Here is a 13,400-nt window from a genome sequence, read left to right on the forward strand (position 1 = left end):
GCATAGAGACGACCTTTCCACCCTTTATGCCTGCCGACCATACCGTATCACACAGCACAGAATGGTCGTGCAATTAGTATAAAACCTCCCAAGTATTTCCAAACAACATAGGCCACATCATCATCGCCCTGTAAAATATGCCTTATATATATATATATATATATATATATATATATATATATATATATATATATATATATATATATATATATATATATATATATATATATGTATATGTATATGTATATTCAAGATGAGTGCTCAATGTATGATTCAAGTATGCTGATGACAACAACAAGATCTATTATCAGACACATTCCGCTCCAGTACATGACCTCAGATCACAGAATCTCATCTCTCTTTCACATAATCAACGATTCCGGGACAACCATCGGACATCGGACTATTCACATCACTTGCACACAATCCACGACGCCGTGACAACTATCAGACATAGGACTACTCATATCACTCTCATGCAAGTGTCAATAATGTATCAACAATATATCATGAGAGATGTGAATGCGTGCGATGTATAAGACAATATGAATAATCAGATCAATAGCACAAGTACCAAACATGGGTACGCCAATAATATCATGAAAGACTACACAAGTCATATAAAGACACTATCCCCGAAATCAAATGCCGACAAGTGGGGCACCACAATATCATGAGCAAGATATCTCAATAGTCTCCAATATCCACTATCACTATGCTGCATTAAGCCCATAACAATAGGACAACTTAGTCACAACACAACGGGGTGGCTAGCCCTAATCACACAATAGGGCCCAACCTAATACAATATCCGACCCAACTTCATACCCGAAGGTTTACATGCTTTCTCCGATAATATAATCTAAATATATGCTTCGCTACACGAAGTATCACCAAGGATAAGCCATAACCTACCTGGATGGCCGAATAATAATTCACCACAATCACTCATTAGCCTTGCCCTTCCGTTGAGCTCAAGATCAAGAAAGTCCAGGCATATTCGAAATCTAGATTAGAAATCATGAAGATCGATACCTATATTTCTATCATTCAAATTAGGTCAAAACCAAACCCTAGAATTTGGAAAAATGGGACCCACAAGGTAAAAATGGGAAACTCGAGGGTAAAATACTTAATTAAACACTAGGTGATCAAAAGCCATCAACTAATTGCTAAATTAACTCAAAGATTCATTCAATTTCGAAATTCAAGCAAAACCCCTGATTTTGGGTATAAACCCTAACTCTTAGATTCAAGAATTCAACACTAATAATGGGAGATATATGATTAACAATATTAGACACATCATAATCTATCATAAACCCGATCAATTTCATCATTTAGAAGCCTAGATAAAATATCCATTAAACCCACTTTTATCTTCATCACTTAAGGAATTAACAAGGGAAAAGAATTCTAGATGATTAAGAATAATGAGTTAGCAAGGAGATTAGAAGGACTTACTACCAAGAATCTCCTCTAAGAATCCTCTAGAACTGCTCCTAATATGAACATTTTCGGAATAAAAATGAATGAAAAGACTTGGGATTTTATATCATTTAAATACCCCAGTCACTACTCGATCACCGCTCCGCGGTCACTAAGACCACTTCAGCGGCGCCGCCCTAGCAGTCATTTGACCGCGGTACTAAATAAATGACTACTTGACTTGGGGTTATGAGCATAAAGATTCCATTGAACTGTAAAAAGTGGGCCTAACCCTTAGGGATACGATAATACACCTAAGAAATTATTCCACCGAACGGACTCCCCTCTGGATGCAGGAATAGCAGCATAGACTAAATGCCCTGTCCAAGCCAAGGATCTTACGCCAAAGAGTCCAGACAAATGATTATTCAGACGAGATTTGGCAATTTTGAACCAGAAAACGCTCGGTTTCCATTTCGATTGTAGGTGTAACCAACCTCCTATTAAGGATATGGCAGAAAGAAATAATAAAAAAAGAGCGCCAGTATAAAGAGCATCATTAGTGCGTAAACCGATTGTATACCACCAATGATAAACACCAAAATAAGCGATATTCACTGGGCCAAGCGCACCCCCTTGAGTAAAAACTTCCACGGTCGGTTGACCAAAATGAGGATCCTAAATTGCATGAGCAATTGGTCTTACATGTAAAGGGTCCTGTACCAACATTTTCTTGCCAAGCTACATGAACCAGATTTCCAGAAGTCCATAGAAAAATTATTGCTAATTGACCGAAGTGAGAAGCAAAAATATTATGATAAAGACGTTCCTCACTAATATCATCATGACTCTCGAAGTCATGTGCGGTAGCAATACCAAAGCAAATATGACGAGTAATCGGGTCCTGAGCTAAGCCTTGGCTAAACCTTGGAAATCGTAATGCCATAATGCTTTTCAAATTATCCTAGCCATTATCCTACTGCAATAATTCTTGCTAAGAAGAATGCCCATGTTGTGGCAATTCTACCCGGAAGGTAATTGGTTACTCCTACAGCACGTCCTTGTATAATGCTCAAGGCTCTTGGCTGAGTAGCAGGAGCAACTTTTAATTTATTATGAGCTCAAAAGATGGATTCAATAAGTTCTTGCCAATAAAAATGTCTGCTGAATAGAAACATTAAACTAAAAGCCCAGACAAAATGAGCACCTAGGAAAAAAAGGCCATATACAGATAATGAAGAACCATAAGAATGAATTACCTGGGATGCATGTGCCCATAAGAAATTGTGGAGCCACCCATTAATAGTAATAGAACTCTACGCAAAGTTTCCTCCCGTGATATGATTTACTACCCCTTGATCACTTGCACTGCCCCAAACATCTGACTGTATTTTCCAATTGAAATGGAATTATACTATCGAAATTGGATTGTACATCCAGAATAGTCCTAAGAAGACATGATCCCAGGCAGATACTTGACAGGTACCCTCTCTTCCAGGTCCATCACAAGGAAAACGAAAACCAAGATTTGCTTTATCCGGTATCAAACGGGAATTGCGAGCAAATAGAACATCTTTCAAGAGTATCAATACTGTGAATCATAAATGCATGAGTGTGATTTACCAAGAAATTAGCGGTTCCTAATGGAATAGGAAACAAAGCCACCTTGCGGTTACATCCCGTGTTTTCATGCTTTGGAAAACGTGCAAGTTAAATGACATTAGTAATAGAAACGAGGTTATCCCCGAAGCTTATATGTGGTTAGAGTGATGGTATGGATGTATCGTAAGGATTAAAAGTTAAACAAATCGAAGAAAATAAGTTTCGTCGAGGTTTGAAATTTATTTTAATAAAATACGGTCCAAGCTATAATATCCCTTATTTTTTACCAGGAAATTGAACCGTCCAACATGAGCAAATTTACCCGAGCTCGGAGAATCTGGTCATATTCAAGCATGAAAAATCAAGAACTCGGTCTATACAAGGAATGAAGTCCCGAAATGATTTAAGACGAAAAAGTGTGGCGACGATGATTGAAAATAATATTTTATGTGTGGCAAATGAGGCTATAGGCTAGTGTTATATCACATGGTCATGGTAATGGATATATGAAGTATGTTAAAACTAACTGTTATTAAAGTCAGTTGAGATCAAGAAATTAATTATGCGTATAATTAGTTAAATATTGAATTTTCAGTGGGAGATTAATAAAGTGATTAGTCAATTAACCATGGTAGGGGACATAGTCCACGTGGCTGGTAGAAAAGGAATAACTAAGTCCAATATCTCTTATAGGTGGCACTATGGGGAGGTTGTTGGAAGGTGGTGACTAAGTGGACCCCATGGTCCAACAATTGTGTGAATGCTTATCCTATTTTAGGACACATATATTTGTATGTATATTGAATAAGTAAGGAGGCAGCATCCATGTCTAGTTACGGAGAAGACATATAATTCTCCTCACCTTAATTTAGAGGCTTCAGTATGAATAAAGGTGGCAAGAAACGTGTGGGGGTGGAAGAATTCTTTTGTGCTGAAGAAAAAAACGTGAAGAACATCATACGAGTTTCGTTCACCGTTTTGATCTCGTTGTTCCGTTTTATCGCGTTGTTGAAATTGGGCTTTCTTCGAAGGGAAGTAAGGTGGAAGAAGATCGTTTCTTGTCATATAAGGTAAGAAGTATTCTCTCCTAGGTATTTAAATTCATCCCGGTCATAGCTAAATTGTGAGATGGGAACTACGAAATTATTTGCGGGAAATCGGATAAGTTATTGTTGTTGTAATGTGGGCTGATTTGAGGTATATTTTTGGGTTGTGTTGTCGCTGGAAATTATTGGCGTAACTTAAGTATATTGTTTTTGTTGTCATTGATATGTACTTTGAAGGAAAGAAAAATTGGAGAAGTGTGTTTGATAACCGTATCCGGGCTTGTTGCTCGTCGTGAAATGTTTATGACTTGTTGGTGCTACATGGTATCTTGTTATTGATGTATATACTTGTTGGATTGTTCTGGTTGTTTTTGTTGATATATGGAATTTGGGAAAATGAGAAGAATGGGAGAGATGCTGCCCATTTTGTTTTAGGATAAGTTAAATTTTCGTTATACGATTAAGACAATCGTTTGTATAATTAAGGATAGTATCATTATTGTTAGATATAGATTGTGGAGTAGATATGAGTTGAGTTCTTGAGCCGTTGAGCTAAGACCAGGTATGTTAAGGCTATCTTTTATTCTTTTTGGCATGAATCGAGAAAGAACGAACGAGTGAGCGTTATCCATAATGATTCCATTCTTAGAAACATAGAAAGCTTATGCTTCTTTTGACTCCTGGTAATGTTTTTGTTTTATGCTTATGATTAACGAATTGATCTCATGATCATTGATACAGTAAAGGTAAGAGATGTTGATGATATTAGATCAATAGTGATATTCGGAGGTTACCGACTTTACGTCACTCTGAAAGGCTCAGATGTCATCTTTATGAGTCCTTCATGCATTTATATATGTATGTACAACTATTTTCTCACAACGCGCCGCGCTATAGTTGGCCGGGAAGGCACGTAGATGTGCACACCACTGCAGTGGGTAGATAATGATGATACCTCGGACGCGGGATGATATGATATATGGATCGGGCTGTATGTTCCACAGCACTGACATTATGGATCGGGCTGTACGTCCTCAGCACTAACAGTTATGATATATGTATATGAATTTTGAAAGGAAGCATGCATATCATACGCCCTCAGAGGCACTTTCAGTTATACAGAGTTATACAACCATTTTTAGATATACAGTTATACAGATAAATTCAGATTTACAGATTGACTCTCATGTCATAAGTTTCTTTGATGATTGTTGTGTATATGCTATTTTCTTGCCTTACATACTCGGTACATTATTCTTACTGATTCCCCTATTACCTGGGGGGCTGCATTTCATGCCCGCAGGTCTGCAGATACAGATTGGTTATCCATCTATTAGGATGTCAGCTCAGTGGATGAAGTTGGCGCACTCCGTTTGTTTCGGAGATGCCAGAAGTCAGCATGGTCTTATGTATATATAGATATGTACGCACTTATGTATGGGTATAGCGGGGTACTGTCCCGGCCACGTTGTGTTATGTTTTCTAGTAGAGGCTTGTAGGCAGTTATATACTGCTAGATGATGTCCAGACTTGAGATTTCATAGGTCATGATAGCCTTACCGGCTCATACAACACATTCAGTATCTTTACAGACGACCCTTTCAGACCAGTTGATACGTGCATGTTTCTTATGAGTTTATTGGGAGTCATATAACAGACCTATCAGCCTACCTATGCTTATGTCATTGTCACAGATGTATGTCAGATGGTACTTGGCTAGTACGGTCAGGTGCCCGTCGTGGCCCTTCAGTTTGGGTCGTGTCAAAACTGCTATCAAAGTAGTTCTGTCCTAGGGTTGTCTACAAGCCGTGTCTACTAGAGTGTTGTTTATGGGTGTGTTGTGCGCCACACTTACAAATAGGAGGCTACAGGACATTTAGGATGGTTACCTTCTTTTCTATTCTAGATCGTGCGATAGATCTAAGTCATAGTATATAATATTTCTAATCCTGAGCCTGATTGTTTTGTCGTTGTGAGATGGAATTTATAGGGAAGAAGGCTGATGGTCCAGGGGCTTCCAGAGTCAGTCATTCTTATGATACAGACCCATCGAAAAATATGCCCTCTATCGAGACAGATCTATCTGAGCTCCAGGGGGAACTCACTGAACAGGTAAAGGATAGACAAATATTGGGAGATGACCATTTGTGTAATCCCAAATTGATGGTATCTGCAGAACGAGGGTCAAATGAGAACAATGGAAATTCCGGGAGAGTCAGTATAATTGGTACATTTATAGAAGGTATGGACGCCATGGGATAGCCTGTGGGAGAACAACCAGAAGAAGAACTTCCCCAACTACCGTTTGACCGATTTGTACAAGATCAGAATTCCCGAGTAAGGCCAAGGTAAGGGTTTCTGTTGTGGAACTTCAGAATGTGAGTAATTATATAAGGAAGTAAAGTTAATCGTTTGGAACTTTTGGAATGCTACAGGTAAGTTAGGTAATGTGAGTATTAATTGTAGTTATAAATACAGATTTACTTATAAAGTGTCAAAGACCAGAAAAATAAGAGGAATATATGATTTGCGAGTACGTAAACCTCTTTGAAGGGGGTCGATTGATGAAGAGATTTAGAAGGGAAAAAAGATGGAGTTTTAGGAATAGTGTTCAGGCATGAATTATGAGACGAGCTTTATTATTTTACATTCTTTTGTAGTAATCAGCCCTGTGTGGTTGACTTGTATATCATATGTGTTTCTATATATGGTCTTGTGAGGCATGAGATGTATTTTCTGGGCTGTTTACAGGTTTGGGATTGTTACAATTATAGAGGAAACTCTGCCGAAATTTTCCGAGAACTTAAGGGAAATTGTGAAAACTTTTAAGTGGGATTATTTACGAGAAGAAAGAAAGGGTGCAGCAGTGAAGTAATTAGAGGTGAAATTGACAGTCAGTTATGGGACTGGTTTAATAGATAAACATTAGATCAGAAATGGGAATAACGAGATATTATGACAGATGAGAGAGGATAGGATATAAGAATGTGAAGGAAAAATGTGTGCTTGGGGTAGAAAGAAGTTTTATGTATCAAAAGAGAATTAAAGAGATAAGCACCCCAAAAGAAGTTAACAAATCGGAAAAGGTTAACCAACCCTTATATGTCTTCGAAAGATTGAGCCATGGGATGAGCTTGATGTGTACATGTATATGTATACGTATGTAATACCATTATATATTGGAAAGTTAGACCTCACCCAATAATTAAAGTGGGAAAACATTTAAGTCACTATGGGCTATTGACCTTAACAAATGCCTCGAGATAATAGATGGAAAGGAATATCTTTACTAAAGCTCTTCGCTTGGTAGTTTGTTGAATTTATGAATATAACTACGTTCTGTGTTATAGCCTAGGTTATTCACCAGGATGGTTATACGATAGGAGTTTGTTATTATTGACACGAAGGAATGTGAGAGATGCAGAAAGGAAGAGATCCAGACTATGATAATGGAAAACGAGATAAGATTGATCAACGAAACAAAAGAACGACAAGTGACGAATGTCCAGTATGTGCGATGTGTATGATCAGTAAAGGAAGAACATGTTAAAGATAGAGAAGGAAAAGTATAAATGAGGCGAATAAAAAGAAAGTCCACTAGTAATAATAACCCGATGAGCAAAGTACGAGAGAGCATCATACCTTATGGATATTCTAGTACTATGCGAGAATGTTAATGGATATTATTATGAGATGATTGAGGTTTCAAATTGTATCATAAGTAATATGTGATCATACGTAATGTGTGACTAATTAGATTATGATGAGAGGTACAGGGTTATTTGATGAGTAAAACACCTTATGCACAAAGAAGAAAGTGACCCTACGTAACATCTGCCCAAGGGATTCTAAAAGGACCACATATTACCCCGTTTCTACCACATTAGGATAGCAGAGAAGAATGTTCCCATAATAGTGTGAGCTGATCGGAGAAAATTATGGAGGGATTAATGTTGAGTTGTGGGTCCAAGTTCTATCAACGAATAGCTGAAAGTATTGTGATTGCACTTGTAGTTATTGTGCTACTAACGGAATTACTTGAGCAAAAACAAAATAGAAATAAGACAAGGAAAAGGATAAGGTATAATCTTGAATGATCAATAGACCAATGTTATGTACATACAAAGACGGTAACAAATGAAGTCACAATCCGGGTAAGTTATGCGGCAAGGAGAAGAGATTATTAAGAAAAAGCATATCCAAAGATGGCAAGTTTTAGAACGGTGCAGTGAAGGAAATATAGATTAGTTACGAGCTATATTAATGAAAATGACTAATGCGTAAGATGACCTATAGGTCTCAATGAATTTATGGCAAAGAACATTATGACAAAGGCATCTATCCTATGGTGAAATAGTTATAGATGTTAGACAACGAAGGGAAATTGACCTTCGGCATTATGAGGTGATATGACAAGCAAAGACGTAAGGATGAAATGGTAAAAGGTATGGACCGAAGGACGAAAGAGGGACGAAAAGGTCAAGATAGGTAATGCAAACTGTGAAATAGATTTGAAAAATGGGCATATGATAGAAGAGAGGTATTCACCTCAATGTGATGATAGGGGTGCTATAGGTAAAACTACCTATATAAGTGTTCACTCGAGATGTGATACGAGTATTTACCTCAAAGAAGTGCTCTCGAGAGATTCATTACGGGACATGATTAACATGGGATTTAAAACCCCTTAAGATGATACATCATGTATTGTAACCTTTGTTCAGATATAAGTTAAGCAAGAAGAGACACTCGGAGAGGATTCCAAAGATAAGAAGAAGTTTCCTGATTATTACGTAATCGCGAGAGGTTAAGAGATGACATGATATCAATATGTAACAAAGGATTCACATGGTTGATTTAATAATGCGAGCATAGAGGTAATGACTATATGATTAAGATTATGGGAAGAAGTTATGATAAGGACGAAAGGTATCTAGACTGATTGAGCAAGAAAAAGGATCGACGAGTTCAAGTATCAAGGAGGATCATATCAGGAGAGTGACTCACTTATATCTCTTGAAAGGATATTCCTGAGGTGTCAAGGGAGTATTGCAACCAAGAGTCATTACTAAGAAGGAAACTCATTTTCAACTATTCAAAGGGAATGTTATAGATAATGCATGTCAGAGGTTAACATGATGACTCCAAGAAGGATGTACGCTGCGGACTATGCGATCTAAATAAAGAGTGGGAGTACACCTATAAGAATTAGAAGAGAGAACAGGACGAACCAATATGAGATGGTAAACCTACCCAAGGGAAAGACAACTCCTATTCTACAATTTTACTGGAAAGATAACTCCAAAACAAGAAAAACTCGACTTAAGATTCAAGTGTAGATGGATATAGTAAGTTGCAGTCAATTACCAAAGTAGCTAAATTATGATCACTCATTTTGGAAATTCAATATTAACTGATGCCAAGTGGAGAATGGTATTAAGTTAAGCAAAGAGAGGCACAACATGATAGACGAGTTATAGTTAGAATTGAGTTGTTATAAAATCACCATTACCAGTATACTTATACATGACTAGTTTAACATTCGAGGATGAATGTTCTAAAGGGGGGAAGGATGTTACATCCCGTGTTTTCATGCGTTGGAAATCGTGCAAGTTAAATGACATTAGTAATGGAAACGAGGTTATCCCCGAAGCTTATAGGTGGTTAGAGTGATGGTATAGATGTAATGTAAGGATTAGAAGTTAAACAAATCGAAGAAAATAAGTTTTGTCGAGGTTCAAAATTTATTTGAATGAAATACGGTCCAAGCTATAACATCCCGTATAGTGGACCAGTGAAATTGAACTGTTCAACTTGAGCAAATTTACCCGAGCCCGGAGAATTTGGTCATATTCAAGCATGAAAATCAAGAACTCGGTGTATACAAGGAATGAAGTGCCGAAATGATTTAAGACGAAAAAGTGTGACAATGATGATTGAAAATAATATTTTATGTGTGGCAAATGAGGCTATGGGCTAGTGTTATATCACACAGTCATGGTAATGGGTATACGAAGTATGTTAAAAATAACTGCTATTTAAGTCAGTTGAGATCAAGAAATTAATTATGAGTATAATTAGTTAAATGTTGAATTTTTAGTGGGAGATTAATAAAGTGATTAGTCAATTAATCATGTTAGTGGACATAGTCCACGTTGCTGGTAGAAAAGGAATGTCTAAGTCCTATATCTCTTATAGGTGGCACTATGGGGAGGTTGTTGGAAGGTGGTGACTAAGTGGACCCCATGGTCCAACAATTGTGTGAATGCTTATCCTATTTTAGGACACATATATTTGTATGTATATTGAATAAGTAAGGAGGCAGCATCCATGTCTAGTTACGGAGAAGACATATAATTCTCCTCACCTTAATTTATAGGAAATCTACAGTATGAATAAAGGTGGCAAGCAACATGTGCAGGTGGAAGAATTCTTTTGTGCTGAAGAAAAAAAAAACGTGAAGAACATCATACGAGTTTCATTCACAGCTTCGATCTCGTTGTTCCGTTTTATCGCGTTGTTGAAATCAGGCTTTCTTCGAAAGGAAGTAAGGTGAAAGAAGATCATTTCTTGGCATATAAGGTAGGAGCTATTCTCTCCTAGGTATATTTAAATTCATCCCGGTCACAGCTAAATTGTGAGATGGGAACTACGAAATTATTTGCGGGAAATCGGATAAGTTATTGTTGTTGTTATGTGGGATAATTTGAGGTATATTTTTGGGTTGTGTTGTGGCATGAAATTATTGGGGTAACTTAAGTATATTGTTGTTGCTGTCATTGATAAGTACTTTGAAGGAAAGAAAAATTGGAGAAGTGTGTTTGATAATCATATCCGGGCTTGTCGCTTGTCGTGAAATGTTTATGACTTGTTGCTGCTACATGGTATCTTGTTATTGATGTATGTACTTGTTGGATTGTTCTGGTTGTTTTTGTTGATATATGGAATTTTGGAAAATGAGAAGAACGGGGGAGATGCTGCCCATTTTGTTTTAGGACGAGTTAAATTTTCATTAAACGATTAAGATGATCCTTTGTATAATTAACGATAGTATCATTATTGTTAGATATAGATTGTGGAGCAGATACGAGTTGAGTTCTTGAGCCGTTGAGATAAGACCAGGTATGTTAAGGCTATCTTTTATTCTTTTTGGCATGAATCATACGAGAAAGAACGAACGAGCGAGCGTTATCCATAATGATTCCATTCTAAGAAAGATAGAAAGCTTATGCTTCTGTGGACTCCTGATAATGTTTTTGTTTTATGCTTATGATTAATGAATTGATCCTATGATCATTGATCCAGTAGAGGTAAGGGATGTTGATGATATTAGATCCATAGTGATATTCGGAGGTTACCGACTCTACGTCACTCCGAAAGGCTCAGATGTCATCTTTATGAGTCCTTCATGCATTTATATATATATATGTACAACTATTATGTCACACCGCGCCGCACTATAGTCGGCTGGGAAGGCACATAGATGTGCACACCACTGCAGTGGGCAGATAATGATGATACCCCGAACGCGGGATGATATGATATATGGATCGGACTGTACGTTCCACAGCAATGACATTATGGATCGGGCTGTACGTCCTCAGCACTAACAGTTATGATATATGTATATGATTTTTGAAAGGAAGCATGCATATCATACGCCTTCAGAGACACTTTCAGTTATACAGATACATTCAGATTTACAGATTGACTCTCATGTCATAAGTTTCTTTCATGATTCTTGTGTATATGCCATTTTCTTACCTTACATACTCGGTACATTATTCGTACTGACTGCCCTATTACCTGGGGGGCTGCGTTTCATGCCCGCAGGTCTGTAGATACAGTTTGGTGATCCATCTATTAGGATGTCAGCTCAATGGATGAAGTTGGTGCACTCCGTTTGTTTCGGAGATGCCAGGAGTTAGCATGGTCTTATGTATATATAGATATGTACGCACATATGTATGGGTATGGCGGGGCCCTGTCCCGGCCATGTTGTTTTATGTTTTCCAATAGAGGTTTGTAGGCAGTTATGTACAGTTAGATGATGTCCAGACTTGAGATTTCATAAGTCATCATCGTTGGTTATGATAGCCTTACCGGCTCATACAGCATATTCAGTATCTTCACAGACGACTCTTTCAGAACAGTTGATACGTGCATGTTTCTTATGAGTTTATTGGGAGACATATAACGGCCCTATTGGCCCACCCATGTTTATGTCGTTGTCACAGATGTATGTCAGATGGTACTTGGCTTGTACGGTCAGGTGCCCGTCGTGGCCCTTTAGTTTGGGTTGTGACAACCTTGTCACCCACTGCCACTAAATTACCACCCCTCCAAGTTAAACTGGTGCTTGCTGTTGCACCAGGAGCTGTTGCACCAGGTGCTAAAGCATGGGTGTTTTGTAACCATTGAGCAAAAACGGGTTGTAATTGTACAGCGGTATCTGAAAACATATCTTGAGGACGCCCTAAAGCGCTCATGGTATCATTGTGAATATACAAACCAAAACTGTGAAAGCCTAAAAATATACATGCCTAGTTTAGATGAGATATGATTGCATCACGATGCCTAAGGACACGATCTAATAGATCATTGTACCAAGTAGTTGGATCATAATCTCTTACCATAAAAATGGCTGCATGCGCGACAGCACCAAATATGAGAAATCCACCAATCCACATGTGATGTGTGAACAATGACAGTTGTGTACCATAGTCAGTAGCTAGATACGGATAAGGGGGCATGGAATACATATGATGAGATACAACAATAGTTAAAGATCCTAACATACCTAAGTTAAGATAAAATTGAGCATGCCATAACGTTGTTAGGATCTCATAGAGACCTTTATGGCCCGGACTTGTAAATGGACCTTAACGAGCTTCTAAAATATCTTTTAGTCCATGACTAAAACCCCAGTTGGTCCTATACACGTGACCCGCTATTAGGAAAAGAATTGCAATAGCTAAATGGTGATGGGCAATATTAGTCTGTCACGACCAAAACTGAAGGGCCACGACGGGAACCTGACCGTACTAGTCAAGTGCCAACTGACTTACATCCGTGACAACAACATAAACATAGGTGGGCCAATAGGGTCGTAATATGACTCTCAATAAACTCATAAGAAACATGCATCCATCAACTGTTCTGAGGACATATCTGTGAAAATACTGAACATATTGTATGAGCCGGTAAGGCTATCATTGTCACGACCAAAACCGATGGGCCATGACTAGTGCCTAAGCTAGGCACCCATATACGACCCGCTAGATATAATCAGACTGAAACTGAAAACAATATGACACTCTGTAA

General features: G+C 37.9%; 1 pseudogene; it reads right to left on the reverse strand.

Moving 5' to 3' along the window:
* Positions 1-2,215: 2,215 nt before the first annotated feature.
* LOC132633830 (photosystem I P700 chlorophyll a apoprotein A1-like) overlaps positions 2,216-13,400 on the reverse strand; it is a 37,806-nt pseudogene continuing 26,621 nt past the window's right edge.

This window comes from Lycium barbarum, chromosome 3 (genome assembly GCF_019175385.1).
Source record: "Lycium barbarum isolate Lr01 chromosome 3, ASM1917538v2, whole genome shotgun sequence".
NCBI classification, from domain to species: domain Eukaryota; kingdom Viridiplantae; phylum Streptophyta; class Magnoliopsida; order Solanales; family Solanaceae; genus Lycium; species Lycium barbarum.